General features: G+C 42.9%; 1 long non-coding RNA gene and 1 pseudogene across 1 annotated transcript in view; both read left to right on the top strand.

The window, feature by feature from the left end:
- Window positions 1-9,407, top strand: part of LOC116631138 — a 78,529-nt gene extending 69,122 nt beyond the window's left edge. Inside the window, exons 2-3 of the long non-coding RNA XR_004299094.1 lie at window positions 7,235-7,329; window positions 7,959-9,407. This is a non-coding gene — a long non-coding RNA (uncharacterized LOC116631138). The remainder of the gene's footprint in view (window positions 1-7,234; window positions 7,330-7,958) is intronic.
- A 2,084-nt stretch (window positions 9,408-11,491) lies between these two features.
- Window positions 11,492-16,880, top strand: LOC116630928 (annotated as a pseudogene).
- The last annotated feature ends 8,103 nt before the right edge of the window (window positions 16,881-24,983 follow it).

Genomic DNA, 24,983 nt, shown 5'->3' with positions numbered 1-24,983 from the left:
GGCCGAAAGTTCACACAATATCACATTCTGTGTCATACAAGTGACTATCACACATAATTGTGATTTATTAGTCTCTTAAAGCAATATCTAGAGTCATGCAGCAGTACTAAAAAATAGCATCATGTTTTATGAATGTCACACCCAAACCTGCATGTATATAATTTAAGAGTAACATGAACTGGCTAATATTACTAGATATATATTCCTAAGGGCCAGTATATAAGTGTTGCCAATATAATGGTAATTTGTGTGTCTCCCAGAACTAATCCCTCTGAGTTGGAACATGAAGAGAGGCTTTGACACCATTGGTTAATACAAGAATCTATTGCATTCACTTGGAGAGAAAAGATTTGAGAAATTAACTAATTTGTATTTTGTCTTACTTAAGTGCCTCTGTATCTCAGATCTCCCCCAAAGTCAAAGCAGTGTCTCTGAAGTCAGAAAAGATATATCCCATAAACTTTCATGTCATTCAGCTGCAGTCAGCTTTTGTTTTGAGATCATAGGGCACAGGACAAGACCTGTAAAGAAATATTGCCCTGGAATCTGAATGGTGTGAGCTGTGGGAATGGATGTTTAGGATTATAGGTTATAATGTGTCAGTTCTGAATACTAGACTCTGAGGGACAGAGATGACCTTGGCTTCTCTGATATATTTTTTTAAAAGATTTTATTTATTTAACACACACACACACACACACACACACACACAGAGCGATCACAAGCAGGGGGAGTGGCAGAGGGAGAGGGAGAAGCAGGCTCCCCCCTGAGCAGGGAGCCTGATGCAGGGCTCGATCCCAGGACCCTGGGACGATGACCTGAGCCGAAGGCAGATGCTTAACCGACTGAGCCCCCCCAGGCGCCCCTCTGATACGTTTTTTTTGAGCTTTGGTAACAATGTGGGGCCTTTAGAGAATGGGGCCCAGCTCTTTGGAGCAAAGACAGAACAGTGTTAATTGACTCTATAATGCTTCTTTCAAGTTGAGTAAGCACTGGTGTGAATAGCCTGGGAGATGACCAATCCTGAGGATAAGAGGAACACTGAAGATAAGAACACAATATCTGGCTTTAGGGTCAGTGGGTGAGGTCTGCTGCCCATGGAGCCCCAGCAATGGGGGTGGGGGAGGGGAGTCAGTCTTTGGACTGGTGTCTTTTATTTTTTTTTATTTTTTATTTTTTGAAGATTTTATTTATTCATTTGAGACACAGAGATACACAGAGAGAGAAAACATGAGCAGGGAGAGAGGCAGAGGGAGAGAGAGAAGCAGGCTCCCCGCCAGGAGCCCGATGTGGGGCTTGATCCCAGGACCCTGGGATCATGACCTGAGCCGAAGGCAGACGCTTAACCATCTGAGCCACCCAGCTGCCCCAGGACTGGTGTCTTTTATTGTTTGGGTTTATATGATGTTAGGGAAAATGGCTGATATTGACATTAACAAACATTATCCAACCACACACACATAGGAAAAACAAACACACCAACAACATAAACTATCAAACTTGGTCTGGCCAAAGTGATCACGGCGACTTACGAGAACCGCTTGCTATTTAAGCATTATTACCACACAGCAGAATGTTAGACGCATCCACAAAGGTGCTGAATGAGTTTTCCTGCATGGTTTTGGTAACAACTTAGTTCACATGCACACAAGTATCATAGTTTACCGCACTGGTCACATGCTTGTCTGCATAAAATAGAAGATGTACTTTCTGTGACTACATGATGTTGCTAGTATTGATTTATCTCCATAGATATTTTTCTACGGAAATTTTGATGAAGCGGTTGAGAATAGGGCAACTACGCCATGCCCTGGAGGTCCAGTTGGGGGTCCCCTTAAGTGTGGAGAAAGTGCTGTGTAAAGCCATGGGGGGGCCCAAGGCTTTTGCAGAAACACCCTATTGTCGTGGGTGCCGGCACCAGAAGTGACTGTGGTGGACATGGGTCCACACTAAGTCCATGTAAGCAAAACCATGAAGTGAACAAAGTCTTTTGAGCATTAGGCTCTAAAATCAGCTCTTCAGAGTGGATACCAGAGATAGCAGTCCTGTGAAGATGCGGTATTCTGATTACAGCTAGGACTTCAGGAGAAATGCGTACACAATAAAGTGAGACACTATGAATTATTTTTAAGATTTATTTATTTATTTTAGAGAGAGAGAGCAAGAGCATGAGCAGGGGGAGGGGCAGAGGGAGAGGGAGAGAATCCTCAAGCAGACCCCCCGCCGAGTGTGGAGCCCAACTCGGGGCTCACCCTCATGACCCTGAGATCATGACCTGAGCAGGAATCAAGAGTCGAACACTTAACAGACTGAGCCACCCAGGTGCCCCAAGCCACTATGGATTTTTGTTGAGAATAGCTCTTAATTCGTATACTTTCAGTGTCAGAAAGGATACAGAGAAAGACTTTGCTGAAGGAACAAGCTGACAGAAGCTGTGGAAACTACATATATGAGAACCGAATGTGTAAGAATGGAGGTATGCGTATTTTGTTACTGGAGCTAATTCCAACTACTGCTTATAAAAACTGTCATCCTTTATTTCTTTAAATGTGAGTCACGATCCTAAAAGCATTACTGGAAAAGACTCGCCGCCTGCCTAGCTGCAAGATCCACAGGGCAGGGAAATGGAACTGTAACTGGCTGTCTTTTTTATTAGAATTGATTTCAGAAAATTATATTTACCTGGACTTGAAGTTGCTACCATTATCTACTTCCAGATCTGCCGGTAGTGGTTGGGAACTGGCCTTTGATGTGCTGTCCTTTTACCACCTGAGTAGAGGAAAATGAATTGCGGGAGGCAATGCAAGCTACATAAAGGACATTTGAAAAGCAAACCTGGCATTTTAGATATTTAGATGAAGCACAATTTGATCAAAATTAGTTATGCAGAGATGCTACCGTTTTTGCTAATGATACTCTGAGGAATGCAAAATAAACTTATTTTACCCACCTTTGGACCGAGACATGAACATATTAGTGGGGAGTTACGAGAAGCAGGCAGCATTGAAGGCAAATACATTTAAAATTCTTCTTTGTTATAGTTCTGTTGTTTTTAAAAGAGCAATGCTTTTCAAATCATAGCATTAATTCAAAGAAGTATAATTCTGCATGGCTAACAGGGACTGACTCAGTCATTTCTTTTTTCCAATGCTTTATAGTTATTGTTCAGGAAATTACTTTTGAAGCTGAGCCCTTTCTAAAGTGCCTCAGGGAATTAATTTTACTATAGATTCAGGTGGTAAATATCCATCCCTTACTGTTTTGAGGAGAATCCAGAGCAATGTGGTTGGTATTTTTTTTATTACCGTGAAATTTTCAAGGAACAATTTGAGTTCGTGTAAAATGTTAGCACACTCATTCGCTCACTCAGTGTCTTCGGTCGGGCTCCTTAGAAACAGATACTGAGCTGAGCACTTGTGGGCAGGGGAGCTGTGCTTGCTTACTCACGCATCAGTCAGTGCTTGGTTGTGGGCTGCCCAGGGGAGGTGTAAATGCCAGGCACTCAGGTGCTCTGCGTGATGTGGTGAAACAGCTCTGCTAGCCCCAGAGCAGGGCTCTGAAGATGAATCGAAAGGATGGGGCCATTGAAACCAAAAGCACATAAAAGGATGCAAAGATGGGCGCCTGGGTGGCTCAGTGGGTTAAGTGTCTGCATTTGGCTCAAGTCGTGATCCCAGCGTCCTGGGATCCAGTCCCGAATCAGGCTCCTTGCTCAGCGGGGAGCCTGCTTCTCCCTCTGCCTCTCCCTCTTTCTATCTCTCTTGAATAAATAAATAAAATCTTAAAAAAAAAAAAAGGGACGCAAAGAAACACAAGAATAAAAAGGATGTGGTTAGGAAGGAGAACCCAAAGTGTCCGCTGCTCTTGACACATATTTATTGAGCACCTACTGTTTGGTAGATACTGTTCGCAGAGCCCGAGGAATGAGTGGACTGGGGCTTCTATGCTAGTGAGGGGAGACAGTGTAAGTAAGGTATCCTGTGAATGACAGTCACACGGTGATACATGTTAGGAAGAATATAAAGCAGGGCGAGGGAAAAGACCTTGATTGGGGGCACTAGATTAGATAGTGTTGTCAGGGGAAGTTAAATAAACAAATTATATAGGAGATGTATTTGAGTTTCCAGGGGGCTATGCTTTGGGAAGTACTGGTATTGTGTATTGTTTCTCCCTAACCCTGGGAACTTCTTTCACATGGAGCTCCAAGAAGGGAAGTGAGCTTCTATTTGAATAAAACCATCACAATGGGTATTCTTGACATAAACATAAAATAAAATGCCTTAAATTTTTTTTCCCCCTCTGCATTTATTTTTAAATGTTCTGAAGGCAAATATTTGGGGAAGCAAAGGAAAAAGAAAACTGGTTCTGGATGTTAAGAATTCTGATAACGTACATTGGAAAGCATCTCCATTCTGAGTGAGAACTTTAAAAAAAATCTAAATTATTTGGGGGATAATGAGTAGAGAAGGAGGAAAACACAGTCATCTGGCTTAGAACATAAAGATAGCCTTGATGTTTAAAACGGAAGATCCTGGAGAATCTAAATGACACAGTACAGGGTGCCTGGGTGGCTCAGGTCATGATCCCGGGGTCCTGGGATGGAGTCCCAGGTCGGGCTCCCTGCTCAGCGGGGCACCTGCTTCTCCCTCTCTCTCTCTGACAAATAAATAAATAAAATCTTAAAAAAAAAATGACACAGTAGACATTTGAAAGAAAGGTGTGTGATGAGGTCACAGTGTTATAGAGTGGATATTCAAGGTCAAGTACTGGATCTTCTTCTGTTTCAGGGGTGACTGGACTCCTGACACTGATTCAAGCTAAAACTCAAGAGATTGCCAATCTATTAATGTCTGGGATTATGTTGGTAGGAGATCTTCCTGGCGAGTGCTGGTTTAGAAATTCTCTCTCGTGAGTATTTCACCTGAAGAAATTTCTGGTAAAACTCATTTACCTACTATTTTACCGCACCTCATTGCTCTTTGGTCTTTTGGGCCAGAGCTGTCAAGAGGTAATGCTGGAAGGAGCCAAATAGGAATTTACTAGAGGAATAGAATACTTTCCTTTCTTATTCTCCATGGTAAATGTTTCAGGGTTTTTCTAGTAGGGAAGAGAAAAGATAGGACGTGGATTTTCATGGTCACACTGTGTCATTTTTAGTAGGTAATGCTTCCCAGCTTTGTTTTGTTAAAAAAAAATATGTATCCTGTTAAGAAATTAAGTGGATTATGGATTTTGAAACTTCATTAATGAGCACTAATATCATTATCAAAATGCCAGTATTCATTATAATTTAAAAATGAATCAGTAATCAATTAATTTAAATAATTTAATGTAAGAATATCGAAATGAACTATGTGGCAAGTGCCTTTCAGACACCTATCTGAAAAGCAAAAACAGTGCTGGTAACGGACAACGAAATATATAACAGCAAAGGGGGGGCTGATATTTTTCTTCTTTGGTCAGCCTAACCATAAAGAGAAAACTGCCTGGGGACTATGAAATTAGAACACGCCACAGGCCATTTATCACCCAACAAATATATATTGATCGTCTACTGATCTAGGTGCTAGAGGTGCAATGGTGAAGACCACAGGCGTGGAGCTTACCTGCTAGGGGCAGGATATAGACGCACACACTTGATGAAAAGTGTGCGGAAGAAAACAAATGGAGTGACAGGACAGAGTGAGGGTTGGCCACCTTATTTTGTGAAAGGCCAGATGGCAAACGCTTTAGGCTTGCCGGTCGTATGATCTGTTTCGACTACTCAAGTCCGTCGCTGTGGTGGGAAAGCAATCAAAGGCAGTATGGAAATGAATGGGCATGGCTGCGTTCCAATACAACCTGGTTTACAAAAACAAACAACAAACAACCCTGAACCAACAACAGGTGGGCCAGCTTTGGCCTGCTCATATGGTTTGATGCCTCTGGAAGTGGAGTGCTGCTTGGAGTGGGGCATGGTGACCTCAGACCCCGCCGTTTGAGGAGACTCCTCTGAGGAGGCAACATTTGGGGCGAAAGTAGAACAGTGGGGAGCCAGCCCCGGGAAGCATGGGGAAGAGCATTCCAAGCAGAGGAAATGGTTAGGTCAAAGGTCCTGTGGCAGGAACAGGCCGGGTCCCCTTGATGTGGGCGGCTGTCTCATTTTTGCTGTGTAACCTCGGGCAAGCCACTGAATTCTTTGAGCTCTTTTGTCACAGACAGAAAACAAAAAGAAATGGTGATAACACCCTGCTTACAGTTTTTTTGTGAAGTAGTGTAGGTGAAAGCATTTTTCTGACCAAATGTCAGGTAGTATTATTAACAGCTAGGATTTAGAAAAAAAATAGTGGTGAAGAAACTTTCGTAGAATCAGGATTTCGGTGTCAAGGTCCCGGTGCTTTATGGTAGCTCTTCGAATTTTCAGTATGGGGTGTGCTCTTCATCTGCCGCTTTCCGTCCTGTGTACCAATGCTTTGCGGCCAGTTCACTTCCTGCTGGCTGCTTCTCCATCTTATTCAGCAGGCTTACGAGTATTTCTGAAACGTTGTCATTGTTATTCTCTGTGTGTTGAGCAAAGAGTTGTTAAATTTTTGTCTTGTGTTGTTTTTTTGTTACTCAGAAACAAAAAACATACTGGGAAATCCACAGACCGCCAAGTTTTATTTCTGTGAAAGCCTTCTGGGCCACCGACGGGCTCGCAGCCTGACAAAGCTAGGCCTCAGAATTCCTCTATTGTCGAAGGACTAGGGACAGCGTGGCCTGTCAGTCTGTTCATGACCTAACTTTAATGTGCCATCAAAGCTTGCTCCTGTCACCCGGCTACAGGCTTTCCCCCGGTTTCGGGTCCCCATCCGGGTTCTGCCAAGCTCACGCCTCCTCTGTGTTGCCATGCTATGGATGCTTCTTGGCCCACACGGGTCTCTTCAGTGCGGTGGTGGGGAGCCCCTGTGAGGAGGGGGCGGGGGAGGACCTGGGAAGTCATATCACCCGACACTCAGACATCATCAGTGTGCAGACGAGCCAAACAGACCACCGCCTTGCTTGACACAAGATGAGAGCAGAATGGAATAAGAGCAAACCCTCCACAGATGCTTACCTCAGGGCTTTTGGTTTTAACCAAGGAAGTGTCCACCAAGAATGTGGGTGTAAGAAAGAAACTGGATTCTCTTCTGCGTAATATTGTGACTTCCTGACTCTATGGAAGGAAAAATTATGATGATTTCAGTAAATATTTTCTTCTTCGTTATGGCTTTAGACTGTCCACGAAGACGAATGTTTGTCCCTGAAGGATGTGTGGCTGGAACTGGTGTGATGGGTCCACCTTGGAATGAATAGGCGTTAAGTGAACAGGTGAGTGCCCTCAGCTCACCCTTGTGAGGAGCCCGCCCTGAACAGCCCCTTGCCTCCCAGTTGTCAAGGCACATGGGGGCATCAATAGAGATTGTCGCCCGTCTTCCTGGAGCCCCTGCTGAAAGGCCCAGATGTGAGATTTGCTCGACTGGGGGTGCAGGGGGATGGATTCTGGGGTGAAAATGGATCCCTCTGGGTGAGGGGAACAATTTCCCAGAAGGTGTGGAGCTTTTCCTTCTTAAAACTAGAGGCAAGAATCTCTTTGAGGGAGACTTTTAGATATGAGGGCACTGGGCTCAGGATGTGAACAGGTTGGTTCTGAGCCCAAGCACAGATTCTGTTATGCAGAGTTAACGGCTTAGGCTCATGTTGCCTCTGGATTCTGAAGAAAATCAAACCTAGCGTTCAGCTTAAAAAAAAATTACCTTGACCCTTCAGTAAAGAAGTCATCCCAAACAGGCTGGTGTAGGTGAACTGGGGGAACTGGGCTGCAGGGTCAAGGCAGCAAAACAGAGGGTCTATGCTGTGTCTGCGGACCCTGCCTCGGAGCAGCAGAACCATGAGTGGGGTCCTCAGCAGAGAGAGGGGTACCGAGACTGTCAGTCCTAAGACAGAACTCTTTGTCCTAGGAGCTTCTGTCAAAACATTGTAGAAGTGCAGAAGACAGGACGGGAAAATTTCAAGTGTAAAGTATAACTTACTGATAACAAGATCACTTGAGTTGTAATCTATGACTAAAGCCTCAGGCTGGAAGACGATAATTCTGGTGACATTTAGACATTGCCCAAGACATTAGGCAAGAAATGTATTCGGGAGTAAAAAATTTACTTGTACTTCTGGAATCATATCCTCTGGACCATTATTCACTTCATCTACCATGAGGCCAGCCCTGGTGGAAGACAATGCAGAATTTACTACTTGTAACCCAGAAAGGCAAAGATGGCCGCAGTCACTGGCCCACGCGGTGGATAGCCAGAAAACATGAAAGTGGTGAATAATGTATTTCTGCCTGTCCTTCCAAAGGAGGACCTCTTCCCTGGAATAGCATCTTTTCAAAGAGCCCATGAATACATTTAACAGAATCAGATGCAATCAGAGATGATTAAAAGCATCGGTGATGCTGATTACATGATAGATCAACAAGAAAGTATTTTCACTAAAATACCTGGATGTTTCTACCTTGATAGCCACGAAGTCTATTTCAAACTGCTAATTTGATTTGATGTACAGTCCCCATGCTATTTTGACAACCGTAATCACTGTGGTCAATCACAACAAAACCCCCTTGCATAGCTCTCCCACATCACACTACCTGCTTGGCCAAACCACAGCCCTGGATCAATCCAAGGCTGCCCTGCACCTTGCAGTAGATTGTGGCAGGTGAATACGCACCACCACCACCCCGGTGTTAATTGAATTAATGACCATAAACCTCAAATGAGCCTTTAATGCCATACTTTTCTCCTCCATTTACTCTTTCACTCTCCTGGGTGACTTTTCTCCTCTCTACAATAGTCCACAATGTTCCAGACAGAGGTTGCTTGGCCAGCCTGGACCTGAACTCAGAGCCAGTTCCCAAGGAGCAGAGCCACGGCCAACTCACACCTCGCACCGGCCATGAAGTGTTGTAAACTGCGGGTTTGGGGGGTCTCTTGTGACTGAAGCACAAGTACCCCTCTGACCAGTATCCTCTCCCTTCAGAAAGTATCCAGACTCCGATCACTTCTCCTCTTAGCCTGCTTTGAGCCATCATCTTCCCCTGCCTGAATGACTACAGCAGCATCTAACTGGTCTCCCTGCTTCTCTCCTCAGCCTCCTACGGTCACTTCTCAGGAAAGCAGCCAGAGAAATCCTGTTAAAACCTGTTTCATGTCTCTGTTCAAAACCCTGCAATGGCTCTTTGTTTCATGAGCTACCATGGCTGGTGCCCATTACCTCTCTCCTCCTCTGTCCCCATTCTCCCCCTTGCTCAGTGTGTTCTATCCCACTCACCTCCTCGCTCTTTCCTCAACTCAGCAGCCAGCTTCTTGCCTTCGGGCTTCTCTCTGAGCCCTTCTCTCTGCTGAGTCTGCTCTTCTCCAGAGAGCCTCAGATCAAACTCCTTCAAATTTCTGCTCAAATACCACCCTCTCAGGGAGGCCAGCCCTGACCCCTCTATGGATGGTGGTACCCTTTCCCCTCCCCCCTCAGCACCTTTGATCCCCATTACCCTGCCCTACCTGTTTTCCACTTAGCACTTGTCACCTTTCAACGTACTATATCATTTATTTTTTACCTCGTATTTCTTTACCTCCTATCTTTCTCATTTACGGCCGGCCTCCCCCATTGGAATGTGAGTTCCATGTGGGCAGACATCTTCACTTTGTTCACCGGCTGCACGGGCTGGCTGTTTCAGTGACAGCACATGAAGTATTTAATACTGAGGCAACTTAGAGAAAGTATTTATTCACTGTAGAAGACAGGGAAGCTGGAAGAAGATGATGCTAGGAAGAGGGGATGGCTTTGCAAATCGACACAGGGAGCCAGGGCCCGTCCGCACCCAGCTCCGAGGGCCAGGAGACACGGGTGCAGAGCGGGTAGTCGGCTGTGGTCATGGTTATGCCTGTGGCTCTTCCCACTGGGAGCAAACCCAAAAATGCCTGTCCTTCTGCCCGGGTACTTGGGTTTCTCATGCTTCAGACATGCCATAGTTAGGTATATAGGGTGCTAGTTTGAGAGCTAGTTTGAGAGCTAAGCTCACCTGTGGCCTAGCACTTTTTCTCTTGTATGAATATGCCACCCATCCCCACCTCTTCGTCTATCCATGACCATGGGTCCAGTAGAGGCCAAGTCCTCTCTTAGTGGGTAAACAACACAGCTCATTGATCTTCTGAGCTAGGAACCCAGAATAATACCTGGCACATAGTAGTTGCTCGATAAATTGGTTGAAGAAAAGAATTCAGAAGAACAACCGAGTCCTGGAATAAGAGAGATATCTTAAAGCGTGGCTGTTCAGCCAGGCTGTATGCAAGTTTTTCAGATAAAACTGGATGAGAGTAATTAAGTGGAACAATGGTCTGATTGAGGCTTAACAGTGGGCTTGTTTCCCAAGAAAACACTTTGAAATATTTGGGGTCTTGGACAAAAGGTCAAGTCCAGTGTTACCTAAGGTCTTTATTTTTTTTTTATTTTTTTTATTTTTTTAAAGATTTTATTTATTCATTTATTTGAGAGAGTGAGAGAGCACATGAGAGGGGGGAAGGTCAGAGGGAGAAGCAGACTCCCTGCCGAGCAGGGAGCCCGATGCGGGACTCGATCCCGGGACTCCAGGATCATGACCTGAGCCGAAGGCAGTTGCTTAACCAACTGAGCCACCCAGGCGCCCACCTAAGGTCTTTAAATGACTAAAATGCTCTAACTGTTGGGCAGCACTAGTTAACTTGCAGTTGGTGGTTAAGAACATAGACTCTGGAGCCTGATTAGGTTCAAATTCCCACTCTGGCACTTACTGGCTGTGTGAACTTGGGCAAGTTACTTAACCGCTCTGGGATTCATTTCCTCAGTTGTAAAATGGTGGCAAAAATTCCTACCTCACAGGGCTATTGTGAAGTTAGATAAGTTAATGCATAGAAGCATTTATCTCGATGCCCAACACAGAGAGAGAAACATATGTTCTACGTTCGCTGTTATGCTGTCATTATTACGTATACTGTAACCACCCTCTCTACCTGTTGTGCTAAGTGGATTCTGAAAGCCAGGAAAAGACTGAGTTCTTTAAAATACTGTTGCCCAAATGTCTGTCCCCTATGCAGTGTGCTTGGTCAAAGTTGGCCTATTGGTTTCATATTTGTTTAACGTTTGATGGGCAGTGAGGGGGGGTAAGTCCTAGAAAAACTTTTAGTCTTTTAAAAATAGCCTTTAGATTCTCTCCTCTCCTCAAATCCTCCTCTCCTCCTTCTTCCTCTTATTTAGTTTTATTTTTAAATAATCCCCTCATCCAACATGGGGCTTGAACCTACAACCCTGAGATAAAGAGTCACATGTTCTACCTGATTGAGCCAACCTGGCTCCCCTCCCCTTCTTAATCTCTAATAATATCCTGGCTTTCTTAGAAAAGAGTGAGGGGTCCAAAGGTAAAGAAGATTGTTGACATAGTCCCCAGAAAGATGGATCTTTTGTGAAAATGTGCATTAAAAAGGAAATGGGGATTACAGGTAAGTTTTCTTCTTAACACTTTTACAGTTGATCCTTGAACAATGCAGGGGTTAGGGGTGCCCACCCCCATGCAGTTGAAAATCTGCATATAACTTTTGATTCCCCCCAAACCTAACTTCGAATAGTGTAACTGTTGACCAGAAGCCTTACCAAGAACAGAGTCTATTAACACGTATTTTGTATGTTCTGTGTATTACATACTATCTTTGTACAATAAAGTAAGCTGGAGAAGAGAAAATGTGAAGAAAATCATAAAGAAGACACGATACATTTACAGTACTGTATTTATCAAAACAATTCGTAAGTGGGGCCACAGTTGCCACCCACGTTGTTCAAGGGTCAACTCTATTTTCTAAAACATGCCCAGTGAATATGGATATTTAAAAAATCAGAATAGGATCTTTTATAAAGAATAAAAAAATCATGCCCAAATCTTGTTAAATAACTAAAAGATCAACTTAAAGGAGGACCACAGAAGGGCAGGTCAAGTGGGGTACGGGCTAGAGCTTGGAGCAGGAGGGAGCATGGGAGGAAGTATATGGGAAACAGGACTGAGAGGCAGGCTCCCCTACCGACCCCAAACCATTTGGAAGAGTAAAGAGAAAATCAGGAGACCAGAAAGACTCTTAGCTGACCAATAAACCATGTTTGAGCACCTACTGTATGCGAATCACTATGCTAGATGCATACTGTAGGAGAGAGGGCGATGAAGAAAACAGGGTCTCTGTCCTCCTTTTGCACCGAGACAGGCCCTTCAGAGGACACAGGCTCTGTAGCATGTGCATCAGCCCCTTCTTTTGGAGAGAAGAAATCTTTTAAAAGCATGATGCCAGTCTTCTTCAGAGGATCCTCTGCAGACCCAGTACATCGGGAATATCAGAACTGACCGTGAAAACTGCAGATTCTCAGGCCTCTCTATTCCTGATGAATCAGAACGTCTGGAGCCCAGAGCCAAAGGCTCTGGCTTTTAATCAAGCACGTTGGGGGGGTTCTTATGCACAATTTAAAATGTTAGAACTCCCACTGCTTTTACCGAATGAATTATAAGAGAAATTGCTTTCGGCTGGAGGGTGGGGATGGATGGTCGCACGGAGGAAAATCTGAACCAAGGCTTTGGCTGGATTTTGCTACCTGTACCAAAAGGGAGGCAGCGTTCCAAGAGCGGAGTGGCTCGGTCCAAAGCAATGAAGTACATGGGGGGCCGGTAGTCAGGGAGGGGCCGCCAGCTCTGGGGTTTCAGGCAGACACGTGCCGCAGACACGTCTTCTCCCTTGTGCATCGGCCCTTCAGCAGTCTCAGGCTTCTCTCTGCCATGTGCAACCAGGATGACAGTCGAGAGGAATTTCACCACGGGAAAGCTGGTTTTGCTTGGTGCTCATTTGTCACTGAGTGAACGAAACTCACCAGCTTTCTGCCTTCTGTCAAGTCAGCTGTTCTCTGAATTCAAGCAGAAGGATGAGAATGGGTTGCTGCTTGGGCTGGAAGGTTGCCGTTCTTAGCACTTGCGATCCCAGGAGCTGACTCTGTTTCACGTGGAACGCAGCGCCCTCTGTGCTCCTCTTACCTAGGTCAGGCCAGCACGTGGCGCACCAGGTGGGTTTGCCGTCTTGGGTGGCCCCTGGGGTGAGTGAGCGGCGTGCAGCAGGAGATCAGATGTTACTAAATAGCATAAGTGGCCATACCAACTGTTGGGTCTGCACGGGGCTTGGTGCCTCCCTTACTAGACCACCTGGAGGCTGTCAGTCAACCGAAAAACAAGCATTTAATGACTGATCCTGCTGTTGACTCCATGCTCCCTCACTCCACCCCTTTCTTGATTTCTAGCTGATGCTATTTGAGGGTTATAAGGGATGAGGGCTTGGTGCTTATCTCCCCATGAAGCCTGGGGCCCGGGCTCACCCCTCTGCAACCTCACCATGACAACGCTGCTTCCTTTCTGGCCCCCACCCTCATGGTATAGCAGGAAAACATGAGCTGGGAGTACCATACGGACACGGTGCAGAGGGCATGGAGATATGCTGCCCAGAGGTCCCTCCCAGTGCAGAGGGCATGGAGATATGCTGCCCAGAGGTCCCTCCCAGGAAGGACTCGAGGTCCCAGCCCTGGGAGTGTTGTCAGAAGACAGGTGTCAGCCATCAGCCCTTTGGGGTCTCCTCCAGGGCTGTGTCTACATCCAACGACTGACTGAGGCAGGTATATACATGCTTGGCTATTTGAGCCAGTGCTGGACGACTCAGACCCATCTCCCAAACCTGCTTCCTGTCCCTTCCTTCCACAGGTGCTAATCCTAAAGTAATTCCCTAATAGAAAGCCACAACCTTAGTCCATGATGAGTCTGCTTCCCAAAGAACCCAACTTGCAACACGTGAATTTGAATTTCAACTAATTAGGAGTCCTGTGATCTTGAGGAAGCAATAATTTATTTTCTGTTAGGCTTAATTTCCATCTCCGAAAAATGGGAATAATAAGTCATTTCTTCATTGGATTGTTGTAGTGCACTTAGTTTAATACTGGTGCAGAGTAATCACTCGTAAATATTATAATCTTGGGAGAGTTATAGAACTCCTGTGAGTCTTAGATCCTTTACCTAAAAATGAGAATAATACCACTTACATTCAGGAATTTAGTAAGGATTGTATGACACATGTATTAGGTACTCAATAGATATCACCCTCCTCCTACCATTTTCCCTTTAACATATCAACAGTACCTTTACATAGTGAATTTAAAAAATAATTCATGTTTATTTTCTTTCTCTTTATTGGTTACTCTTTATCAGAGTATAGGGTGGTTGTATTTGGAGGAGGAAAACTAAACGCAGAGCAGAAAGGTGGGGCTAGAGTGCAGCTCTGGTTTAGCGCCTCTCTTCCATCACAGTTCAAAGGCCATTCCTCCAGGAAGCTCACCCTGACTGACTCAACACATTCCACAAGACTCACATACACACTTTGACTCCCCTCTCTTTTCCACTTTTGTAAGCCTGATAATGATATATTCCCGTGGATGACAGGATTTCTATGTTAATATTGTCTCTGGGAAGTGGGGAATCATACCTGTTTTTCAAACAGGTGTTCATTGGTTACTGTGCTAGTTCGCGGTGACTGACTCTTACAACAGTGCCGAGTCCTGTCTAGCCCTGCGAGATGCTCCGGAATTCCTGCAGAGTGGATGAGGACTACAAGAGCTAGTTGCGGTCTTCTGAGGCCATGTGGTCCAACTCTGTCACCTTAGTCATGAGGAAACTTCGTGTAGGTCAGCTCTCTTTAGATGATGATATTTAAAGGCTCGTGTGAAATTTTGGTAGCCTCATCTTTCTTAAGTCTCCTCTGTTTTATAACTTGATACTCTGTTTTTGCTCTGAAGCTGGTCAGTTGTAGGAACATTGTCTTACGCTGACACCTACTGGGCAGGTGGGAAAAGAACTGGTATCAGCCACACTGGTGTTTACAGCTAGAAGCAGAGTTCTGTCTTCCTCCATGGGTTTATCTTTAAGAAGCATCTTTCTTACAAATCTCCTAGTTTTAAGCTTTCTTTGCCCACTTCTCCTACTAGATGTAAGGTCTGTAGTGGATTTTAGGTTTCTCGGGTGTGATGATTTCATCCAGTTAACATGTTAAAAGCCCAAAATACTTTTAATCAATGTCATTCCACAGACATACTTACCATTTAATGATGAACAATAATCACGCTCATTCAGTGTGACCTTAATTCTGCAAGCACCGCAGCTCTGAACAGCTGATGTCAAGTGGGTCCAATGCAGAGGATGGGGGCATTCTTCCTCCTTGATTCCCCCATTGGTGGGAGCAGCCAGGTGCCCTCTGATCTGGATCAAAAGCTCTCCACGGTGGCACAAAGAACCATCCATGATGAACGTGGTAAATTCTTTCCTTGAAGGTTTCTCTGGGGAATCACGACCCCAGTAAAAAGTCACCCAAGTGTTTCATTATCCTCATGCAACTGTGTTACAAAACCATCTCTCCCTTGCTTTTATTTAAAAGTTTCTTTTGTTTGTTCTCCTAAGGTTTGGAAATGATTAATCAAATTCTACTCAGGGAAACTTTACAAAATATACTAGTAGGTTATATTCTAATTATCTCCTTACCAATCCCTTTGCTGGCAGGAAATGAGCCCTTAACTAGTGTTAAATGTGGTATAGCATAGTAGTAAAGAGCTTTAGAATTAGGCAGTAGTATTTATATATATATATTTAAGAAGGCTCTACACCCAACATAGGACTTGACTCATGACCTGAGGATCAAGAGTTGCATGCTCTACTGACTGAGCCAGCCAGGTGCCCCCAAACCCTTTGCACTGTACTTTTTCTTTAGTTAATAATTAATCACTTTTGCCATATCTACTGAGGGAACGAAGACCATTCTCAGCAATCAGACCGTTGACATTCCAGAAAATGTCGCCATCACTCTGAAGGGACGCGCTGTTATTGTAAAGAGCCCCAGAGGAACACTGTGAAGGGACTGCAATCACATCAATGTAGAATTCAGTCTCTTTGGAAAGAAAAAGAAGAGGCTCTGAGTTGACAAATGGTGGGGAACAAGAAAAGAACTGGCTACTGTTTGCCCGGTCTGTAGCCATGTACAGAACATGATCAAGGGCGTTCCACTGGGCTTCCGTTACAAGATTAGGTCTGTGTACGCTCACTTCCCCATCAACGTTGTTATTCAGGAGAATGGTTCTCTTGTTGAAATCTGAAATTCCTTGGGTGAAAACTCTATCCACAGGGTTTGGATGAGGCCAGTTGTTCCTTGTTCAGTAGCTCAAGCCCAGAAAGGTGAGTTAATTCTTGAAGGGGATGGCATTGAACTTGTCTCAACTCTGCTGCTTTGATTCAGACAAGCCACCATGGTTAAATACAAGGACATCAGGAAATTTTTGGGTGGCATCTATGTTTCTCAAGAAGGAACAGTTCAGCAGGCTGATGAATGAGATCTAAGTTGTCCAGCTACAGAAACAACAAGATGCCAGATGTTTTTTCAGATTTATTTGTGATATTTTATTTATTTTTTTAAAGATTTTATTTATTCGAGAGGGAGAGAGAGAGAGAGCGTGCAAGAGCAGGGGAGGGAGAAGTAGACTCCCCTATTTGTGGTATTTTAAAGATGCAGTAAAAACTGTATTGATTTGGGGAAAAAATAATGTAATCATTAAAAGTACTTTCTAATGAGTTCTAGTTTATCTCATGTGGTGTGTGTGTGTACATATAATAGAATATTATTCAGCCATACAAAAGAAGGAAATTCTGTCATTTTTTGATGACAATGTGGATAAATGTGGAGGGCATTATGCCAGATGAAATAAGCCAGCCAGAAAAAGACAAATATTGCATGGTATCACTTATATATGGGATTAAAAAAAAAAAAAAAGACAAGGAAGTTAGACTCATGGAAGCAGAGAATAGAATGGTGGTTTCCAGGAGCTGGGAGATTGGGGAAATGAGACATTGGTCAAAGGTTACAAACTTTCAGTTATAAGATGAATAACTTCTGAGGATGTAATGTGTAGTGTGGTGACTATAGTTAATAATGCTGCATTGTCTGTTTGAAATTTGCTAAGAGAGTCGCGCAAACACACAGGATAACTATGTGAGTGATGGTTATGTTAATTAGCTTGATTGTGGCAAACATTTCACAACATACAGATACATCAAATCATGTTGTATGCTTTAGATACATACGATTTTATTTGTTATTCATACTTCAGTAGAGCTGAAAAAAGAGAAGAAAGGAAGACAGCACCCAGGGTCTAGGCCTGAGCTCAAGCCTTCCTCTCTTCATGTTTTCTGATTGTCACAAACGATCTGTTTTTCTCTCAAACTTCTCAGACAAACTTTGGTCCTCATATTGTCTGTTTCAGACTTTAAAAAATGGTCATAGGGATTTATTTGTTAAACAAATTTGAGCTCCTACAAAGTGCCCGCACTCGGGGTAGAGCAGTGAATAAAACTATAAAATTTCTTGGCTTTGGGGCACCTGGGTGGCTCAGTTGTTAAGCGTCTGCCTTCGGCTCAGGTCATGATCCCAGGGTCCTGGGATCAAGCCCCGCATCGGGCTCCCTGCTCGGCGGGAAGCCTGCTTCTCCCTCTCCCACTCCCCCCTGCTTATGTTCCCTCTCTTACTTTCTCTCTCTCTGTCAAATAAATAAATAAAATCTTAAAAAAAAAATTCTTGGCTTTATAGAGCTTTTATTCCAGGAGAGGAGGATGGAAAAGCAAATAAAGCATATGATTTGTCAGATGAACAAAAAATGCTAAGTAAAAAAATAGGGCAAGAAGATTGATGGGATTGTGTGTGTGTGTGTGTGTGTGTGTGTGTATTGGGGGGACATGGTTGCTCACTGCTCATAGAGCTATATGGGGGGCAAAGGAGCTCTGGGCTTCTTGTGGTGACACAAAACGGATGAAACGTATGCTGAGGTTGGTCTTGATGGTCTCAAGGAAGATAGTGGTGTGGACTGGGAGGGTTGGAGAGTTGGTAGGTTGGGCTCTTGCCAGAAGCATGAACAGTCCCCTGCCAAAGGCAGTGTGGAAGAGAATGTGGGGAGGAGTTCCCTGATCTTATCTGGAGCTTAGAATGTTGGTGGGCTTCCCTTTCGATTCCCTCTGTTAGGCAGTGGGGACTTTGTAAATGTTGACTTCTTGAGACTCAGCCCCTGATGAGCATTTAAAGAGAGAGAGAGAAGCAGAAAGCAGCTCAGATGTTACCTTCAAGAAGCCTATCCTGTTTCTTAGGAACACAAGAGAGTAGTGGAGAATCTGATATAGTCCATCAGGGTATCAGCCCTCTTCCACGAGCAGCTATCCTAAGGTGTGATACCAAGAAGTACTGTAAGAAAAGAGTTAGTAAACATGGCAGAGTGGAGGGGGCACTGGCTGGGAGAGTCTGTGTTCTCTAGGCTGCCCAACTCCTGGCATGCTGCACTACTCCAAGGCTGTTTCTTCTTCTCTATAATGAGGAGGTTGGCCTCTACCATTCATTTCTGATACAAAATTCCATGACTGTAAGAAGAAGTTGGAATTTTATCTCTGCCGTTGGAGTTTTGAATAGAAAATAGAGGGCTTTAGAGCATAGATAAGAGTTTTTATTTATTTTTTCTTTTCAGTTGATTTTGGAGGAAAGGGACTCAGGAAAGGAAGAGTTGGCTTTTGTTGTTGGCTTAGAGAAGTAGATTACATTTCTTGGATCTTAGCCAAACATAACAAAGTGGATCCTTCCAAAGAGTGAGAAGAATTTGTTTGGCAGAAGAATTGCTGCCTTGATCAAGAAAGCTTTTCCACTCAGTTTTCTGGAAGAGGGAGAGAAAAATCCTGGTGAACCAACTTAAATGCCCCCATTGGGAAGATGCTTCATCCCTCTAGGCTGAATTAGTTGCTCCATCCTCTGTTTTCACTGAAAGGTGGAGAGCAAGTTGGAGCCAAGGGATAGAAGAAAGGCAGAGGACCCCGTGCAGGAGCAGCAGAGCATGTAAGATGAACATTTACTAAATGTGTGATGAATGAATGAATAAATGAAAGAATGAAAGGAAGTTAGGACCAACCAAAAGGTAAGGGGAAATGGAGAGATCTGAAAACTTGACTAAAGGTAGCTTATGAGCATTTAGAGAAAGAGTCATCACCAGGACCCAACACGGCTTCATCAAGGACTGGTCTTGCCAGTAATCTCACTGGTAGAGTCTTCAGACTTGTAGGTTGGAGGAAGGCTGTGGACATAATCTATCTTAATTTTAGAAAAGCAATTAAAGTCCTCCTTGATTTTTTTTTTGGGGGGGAGTTGAGATGGTGAAATGCAGACTTAATCATACAATTAAGTTAATTTCAGCTGGTAGAAATAACTTTGTTCAAATAGTGTTGATTATGTCATTTTTCTTCCTAGAATGAGGCATCTAGTGGAGTGCCATAGAGTTAAGGTCTTAGGCCTGACTGTTCAACTTTTTGTTTATGATTTCTTTTGCAATAACTATAAATTCACAAGAAGTTATAAAAAATGTATAGAAGCATGTATGCTTTTCTCTGTTTCTCCCTTTGATAACATTTTGTATAACTATAGTGTGATATCAAAACCAGAAAAGTGGTGTTGGTACAATCCACAGAGTTTATTCAGATTTCACCCAGTGTTACATGAATGTCTTTGTGCGTATGTGTAACTCTGTGCAACTTTAGTGCATGTATAAATTCATGTAACCCCACCACAATCAAGATCTAAAACTGTCACCATGAAGCTCTGTCTTGCTATCTATTTACAGCCACATCCACACCCCATCCCTAACCCTTATCTGACAACCACTTATCTGTTCTTCACCTCTATAATTCCATTATTTCAAGAATGTTGTATAAATGGAATCATACAATATGTAATGTTTGAGGTTGGCTTTTTTCGATGAGTATAATTTCCTTGAGATCCAACCAAGTTTATGTATCAGTAGTTTATTGCTTTTTATTGCTGAGTAGTGGTTCATTGTATGGACATATCACAGTTTAACCATTCACCTGCTAAAGGATATTTGGGTTCTTTCCAGTTTGGGGCTATTATTAATGAAGCTTTTTGGACATTTTTATACAGGTTTTTGAGCATAAGTTTTAATTTCTGTGGGATAAATGCCCGAGAGTGCAACTGCTCGGTTATATGATAATTATATATTTAGTTTTAATGATTCAGCAAATTACTATCCAAAGTAGCTGTACCATTTTACATTCCCATCAGCAGTGCATGTGTGATCCAGTTTCTCTGCATCCTGGCCAGCATTTGGTGTTATCACTATTTTAAATTTTAGCCATTCTGGTATGTGTATAGTAATACCTCATTGAGGTTTTAATTTGCATTTCCCTAGTGGGTAAAATGGTTAACATCTTTTCACATGTATATTTGCTCTCTGTCTATACTCCTCTGTGAAACCTTTGTTTATGTCTTTGTGCATTTTCTAATTGGATGGAATTGGATTATTTGTTTCCTACTGTTGAGTTTTGAGACTTCTTTATATATTCTAGATACAAGTCCTCTATCACATATGTGATTTGCAAATATTTTCTCCCAGTGTATAATTGATCTTTGTATCCTCTCAACAGTGTCTTTTGCAGAAGTTTTACATTTAATGAGGTCCAATTTATCAAGTTTTCCTTTAATGGATCATGATTTTGGTGTAACATCTAAAATTTCTTCACCTAATCCTGAAGATGTTCTCCCCTCTATTTTCTAAAAGTTTTATCATTTTATGTTTTACATTTTGGCCCATAAGCCATTGTAGGTTAATATGCTCAACTTTTAAGGTCAAAGAGGTTGAAGATAAGATAGGTGTGCAGGTGATGCAAGCCCATGGAATACAGGATAAACTGGGAAGATAGCAGGGGCACCTGGGTGGCTCAGTTGGGTAAACATCTGACTCTTGATTTTGGCTCAGATCATGATCTCAGGGTCTTGAGATTGGGCTCTGCACTGGGCATGGAGCCTGCTTAAGATTCTCTCTCTCCCTCTTCCTTTGCCCCTCCCCCTCCTCTCCTTCCCTCTCTCTAAAAAAATAAAAAATTATAAGCATGCAATATCAGAGTTTAGTGTGATGGTTGAGAATGTGGGTACTGGAGCCAGACAGCTTGCTTACTAATGCCTGCCCTGCTTGGGAGTCCTAGGGAACTCATAATCTCTCTGTGTCTTAGTTTTTGTATCTGCAAAATGGGATTAATGAGAGTACTTGCCTTAGAGGGTTGTTTTGAGAACTTAATGAGATAATATAAACCCTAGAGCACTTAGAGCTGCCCTCGAAGAAATGCTGCCTATTATTATATAAAATTTGGGCAGTTACAGGGGAGAGGAGACCTGACAAAGGAGGGACTGCATGTGAAAAAAATCCTGGTATATGCAAAGCACTGGAGAAGTTAACTTAACTTACTTGAAAAAATTTTTTTAAAGATTTTATTTATTTGACAGAGAGAGAGCACCCACAAGCAGGGGAGGGGTAGAGGGCAGAGGGAGAAGCATAGTTCCTGCTGAGCAGAGAGCCCAACGCAGGGCTCAATCCCAGGACCCTGGGATCATGACCTGAGTGGAAGGCAAATGCTTAAACAACTGAGCCAGCCACCCAGGTGCCCCCTTACTTGAAATTTTTAACTTAAATCTTTGCACAATTTTTGTCCAATTATATATGCTTATAAACATGTCTTCATCCAGAAATAGCAAGGTTTACATAGGTTCAAAATAACAAGGGATTTAAATCCATCCAGTGAAAACAAGAGTCCATTGTTTAGGACTGTATAGATACTCAAATGCAGTTTTCATATTCTTGTTGACATTTTACAAAGCAAAGGCATTATTTTAGATTATCAGCTACTAGAAAATGGTCATGATTTCCGTGTAGGTAACACAACCCAGCAGTAGGGAAAAAGGGCATTGCCAGAGTTGATATTTATAACTTGATGTGGGGTCATGTAGATTCTCAGCCTCTCATAGTGGGGACTTCCGGGCCCCCAGCCCTTGGTACCACTAACAGAATGTTATTGGAGCATGGATTGTTCTCATGGTCTCAATCTTTGCTGAAAATGAGGAAAAGAGGGAGATGGAGATATAGGAGGGTTGACTAGGTGAAGAAAGAAGTTCCTAGAAGTGAGAGGAAGAAGCTATTACTAATACTAGACATTAAAAGAGAGAGGGAGGACAGAGGAAGTAAAGAGTGCCTCAGATTACTAGAAAGAGGTGGGCCTCCCTTGCACTGGAGTCTGTCTGGTCATTATTTTTCCAAGAAGCAGCTGAGGGACAATGGTCAGTTCATCCACTCCCTCCGTGCCTGGGTTTCCTTTTCTGCCTCATAATGAAAAGAGTGTCTGGCCTTCACACTCCATGGGCTGTTCTAAATTTACATGGAAGTTCTTTATGCAAAACATAAATATATGACATTGTGTTACTTCACTGTGGACCAAATATACATATATCTTTGTTCATTCTTTTTATAGAATATACCTTAAGAATTAGCACAATCTCGCTCTCCCTCTCCTCCCTTGGTCTTAGTTTTTTGGTTCCCCCTCTCCACCTTATTAGCGGTGTCTCAGCAGTACATCATGGCTGGCTTTATCAGAGGCACTCCTTTGTCTTAGTAACTGCTAGACCACGTTTCTAGGTAGATCATTAAGCTTACTCTCCTCTCCTAAATCTGTAATATAGGAGACTGACCTGGCTTATTCACCCTATGCCTGGCTACTTCTCAGATGTCTTTATGCCTGAAAAAACACGGGCCCTAAGTCTACCCAAGGAACCAAGCTTGAATTTGACTTAAAGAATAAACAGATATTATGAAATACAACTGTACATTCACTTTACTCACAGTTCCACTGAAAATTATGCGTGCACAAGTGTGGCATAGTTTGAAGAGAGGACTATTTTTTTTTAAGTACCATAAATTTGTCTATGTTTTTTTTTTTGCAGAAAACAGTAGAGTATTTTTTAGGGTTTGTTCTTATGGGCATTATGATCATCATTGCCTTCAATTTTTAACTATGTGGTTAATCAATAAAAATATTTTTAGATACATTCACACGTTTAGACCAAAAATTGAAAGTTAAAGAATTAGTCCTTTGGGGGGATATTTTGGGGGAAAAAAATCCAGTGACCACAAAGTAAGTATGAAAACATGAGGAGAGAATTTCTTCTAGTGGGCCATATAAAGACCTTAAAATAATCTCAAGTTTTCTTAATTTGAATGCTTATTTGCTATTCATATTTGAGTTCCCCATTGCAACCTCATTCAGATTAAGAAATAGAGTAATATGTGTATCTTTTATCCCCCCATGATTTGAGGAAGCACTAGGAAGACTGTCTTGATGAAAATATCTCTCAAAAGTCTGCCACAAAATCCTGAAAATCCACCATTAAAGAACTATTCTTGTGGGAGTACCAGCTCTCCAGGAGGGAGACATATTAAGCTGCTGTCAATCAAGAACAAATATACAAGCCACATAGGAGCATCACAAAACACAGGCTCTGGAGTCAGATGGAGCTCGACTGAATTTGGCTTTGGCACTTACTAGCTCTGAGATTCTGGGCAAACTACTTACCTTCTCTGAGTCCCAATTTCTTCATCTGTAAAATGGGGTTAATAATGGCTATCGCATGAGAGACTCAATTTAAATGAGCTGATATAATTGAAGAACTCAATGCAATACTTAGTTTAAAGTAGGCTCTTGGGGGGCACCTGGGTGGCTCAGTAGGTTAAGCATCTGACTCTTGATTTTGGGTCAGGTCATGATCTCAGGGTTGTGAGACCCCTGTGTTAGGTTCCGCACTAAGCATGGAGCCTGCTTAAGATTCTCTCTCTCCCTCTCCCTCTGCCTCTCCCCCCGCCACCCGCCCTCTCTCTCTCTTTAGAAAAACTAACTAACTAAATAAAGTAGGCTCTTGGTACATTGCAATGATAATTAGCAATAGCAGTAATATTTAATTCAGACTGGGTTTGTTTAGCTTTGGAGGTACATGAAGACATTAGAGAGGTAGACAGATTCAGATAATTTTAAGAAAGACGATTTCCAGATTCTACACTTCTTTTTTTTTAAGTTCTTTTTCCCCCTTTTATGTCCACATTTATTTAGCAATTCAGCCTTCTCCAACATTGAAATACAATCTTGCCATGTGGTAAATGTCCTTATACATTGAGACCTAATTCCTGACACATTTAACAAATAAAAACTGAGGATCTAGATATGAAAGAATATAACATGTAATGTTCCTATAATGTTCTGGCCCACAGCAGATCCTCAGTTTTTATTTGTTAAATGTGTTAGATTCTACATTTCTATTCATCTGCTTGCAAATACACCTTCATCAGGCTACTTCTCCTTTTCCATCTTTCCTTTTATAATTTTCCCTTTTCTGCCTTTCAAGAGAGAGACAAATTTCTCATCCAACCCAAATCATACTACAGTACATTGCCATGGATATAGAAAGCTCTGGGGTACCAGGCAAAAGCAACTTAGTCTGTAGGTTTTTGAGAGCCTCCTTTAATCAAAACGGCACCAGGAACCAAACATAATAGGGCATCATGTCTTCCCTGTCTTATGCTTATCTCTGTTAAAGGCAAAGCATAATTGTTAAAAACTGAATGTTTGGGGGCGCCTGGGTGGCTCAGAATGTTAAGCCTCTGCCTTTGGCTCAGATCATGATCCCAGGGTCCTGGGATCAAGCCCCACATTGAGCTCTCTGTTCAGTGGGGAGCCTGCTTCTCCCTCTCCCTCTGCTCCTCCCCCTGCTCATGTTCTCTCTCTCTCTCTGTGTGTGTCTCAAATGAATAAATAAAATCTTAAAAAAAAAAAAAAGAACTGAATGTTTGTTTCTCTCCCAATTCATTCATTGAATGAATTCATTCAATGAATGTCATTCATTGACATCTTAACACCCAAAGTGATTGTATTAGGAGGCAGGGACTTTGGGAGATCATTAGGTCATGAGGGTGAAGCCCTCATGAATGGGATA

Source organism: Phoca vitulina, unplaced genomic scaffold (genome assembly GCF_004348235.1).
Source record: "Phoca vitulina isolate PV1807 unplaced genomic scaffold, GSC_HSeal_1.0 scaffold4, whole genome shotgun sequence".
NCBI classification, from domain to species: Eukaryota; Metazoa; Chordata; class Mammalia; order Carnivora; family Phocidae; genus Phoca; species Phoca vitulina.
Note: the sequence above shows the minus strand (reverse complement) of the source record. Positions and strands in the feature narration are given on the sequence as shown.